This window comes from Castor canadensis, chromosome 8, assembly GCF_047511655.1.
Source record: "Castor canadensis chromosome 8, mCasCan1.hap1v2, whole genome shotgun sequence".
NCBI classification, from domain to species: Eukaryota; Metazoa; Chordata; class Mammalia; order Rodentia; family Castoridae; genus Castor; species Castor canadensis.
Genome location: NC_133393.1, coordinates 92,087,298 through 92,089,729, shown reverse-complemented (window position 1 = coordinate 92,089,729; position 2,432 = coordinate 92,087,298). Strand labels below are relative to the sequence as shown.

At 39.4% G+C, this 2,432-nt stretch overlaps 1 pseudogene; it reads right to left on the bottom strand.

Annotated features, from left to right (window-relative positions):
- Positions 1 to 1,243: 1,243 nt before the first annotated feature.
- On the bottom strand, positions 1,244 to 2,177 carry LOC109679738 (olfactory receptor 2AP1-like; annotated as a pseudogene).
- Between the last annotated feature and the right edge of the window lie 255 nt (positions 2,178 to 2,432).

Here is a 2,432-nt window from a genome sequence, read left to right as displayed (position 1 = left end):
ATTCTTCTGTCTTTCAGCAGCAGCTGCTTGGTCAGCTTTTCCCTCAATGAAGTGTGGCATTTAAGTTTGCATGCTGTCCTCAGGTTCAGGAGATCAGCTCTGTGGTCCACCAGCTGTCTTGGTTTAGAGATAGCTTTTTGGTGTACTTGTTTACTAGGGACTTGTTTCTTTGTTTCACCCTCCTTCTCTTTGTCAAGGTCAGCCTCCCCTGCTGTTGGCATGATGTGATGGTTTGCTGTTTGTTTTCAATTTTGCAGAATATTTGACTTTGGGTGTTGCTCACTGGCTCAGGAGATGGGCTTTGTGGTCCACTACCTGCCCTACTTCAGGCAGTGGCTTATCACCCACCCACTGTCCACGTTCCTGCCTTTCCAGCCATTTGTTTACTGATAGTTCACTTGGAGATTAGCTTCTTGTTCTTCCCCCCTTCTCTGGTGCGCTTTCAGTGCACTTACAGACACCCCTTCCACTGTGTGCTAGTTTTCAGCTCATTGTTTATTGTTCAGGTTTTTTTTTGGGGGGGGAGCAGTCTGGCCAGGGGGTTGTGCTGGTTTATCCCAGGGTTGGCTGGTGGAATACTGCATGGCAGTTGGCACTCACCTGTTTGGTCTGATGAATGTCTCCCAAGCAGGTTTGGAGCCAGCAGCCGAGGTGGTGGTAGCTGCAGTCCACCTGTTTTCTCAGTGTAATGTGGTGTGGAGAAGCTTTCTACAGGCTAGGGATCAGGGTGTCTAAATTTTGATTCTCCTTGGTGTTTTATTTCCACCAAGTGAAGCTCCAGGGTCTCAGCAAGATTTTGGAGACACAGAGCACACGCTTTCTGGTTCTGCACCCTAGTTGGGTTTAACTCTTCTTCTAAATAGATAAAAATCACAATAAAGGGTTAGAGGACACAAACACATCTGGATATATATATATTTTTTAAATTTGGCAAGGATTTGTTTTAGAAAAACAGGATTCCATCCCACACAGTAAATGGAATACATTTGTGTTAGAAAAACAGGATTCCATCCCACACAGTAAATGGAATACATCTGGATGTTTTTAAAAGGAGCAAAATGAAAAACTACTTTTACCGTATCAGGGTATACGGTAAATACTGATTACAGAATACTGATTACATACGGTAAATACTGATTACAGAATACTGATTACAAAATGGAGAAAATATGTTTGAATTGCATGACATTACAACTATGGTCTTCTAAACATTTCTTATATTAATAATGAGCTTCAAAGAGTTTCACTTTTTAATAAAAGTTGCCATTTTACTGAACATATCTTTGAAGGCTATTTTCACTTGCTTGTTCCATAGAGTGTAGATGAAGGGATTCAACACAGGGGCAATGGAGTTGTTTAAAACAGCCATCCTCTTATTAAAATTTTCTGTATCCTTAACAGAAGGATTTATATACATGAAGATACAGCTTCCATAAGAAAGCAAGACCACAATCATGTGAAAGGAACATGTAGAAAAGGGTTTTTTTCTCTGTTGAATGGAAGGGATTCTCAGAATGGTCCTGATAATGCAGGTGTAGGAAAGAATCACCAGAAACAGGGTAAGGATTAGGGTCACCGCAGCAAGCACAAAGTGAATCCTTTCTACAAAATGTGTCTACACAGGACAAATGCAATAATATAGTCTAATCACAACAGTAATGACTGATGACATTGGATGCACAGAAAGGCAGCTGATCAGTCATTACATGTGACACAATGACAACCACAAAACCAGAGAGCCAGGAACTTAGGACAAGTTGAATGCAAAGTCTCTTGCTCATTACAGCTGTGTAATGCAAGGGTCTACAAATGGCAACATAGTGATCATAAAACATGGCAGATAAAAGGTAAAATTCAGTTGCTCCCAGAAGGATTACAAAAAAATACTGAGTGAGCAACCAGCAAAGGATAATCTTGTCTCCAGTTTCAATATTGACTAGAGTTTGGGGAACAAAGACAGAGGTAAAAGATATTTCCAAAATTGCAAAATTTCGGAGGAAGAAATACATAGGTGTCTGGAGGTGCTGATCGAGTAGGGTCAGAATGGTGATGGTCAGATTTCCCATGATACTTAAAAAATAATTTAGAAGCAGAAAAAGGAAAAGCACAGCTTGAAGCATGACATCATCTGTCAGTCCAAGAAGAATGAATTCTGTCACTGATGTTAGGTTTCCCATCATTAACTTCAGGAAAGTGAAAGTAGAGAATAGGAACAATGATAAATTGTAATAAAACTGAAGGCTCAAATTGAAATATAAAAACAGGACCAGCAAACAACTAAAAACAAATTTTAATCTCTTAATCTGTCTCTACAGATTGAAGAAGAATTATACCTAAACAAAAATTCCAATGCATTGACTTATATTATTTTATGAATAACAAAAGCTCTGCTTCTTAGGGCAAGGTTAAATCATTTCTTCTAAACTGTGTCA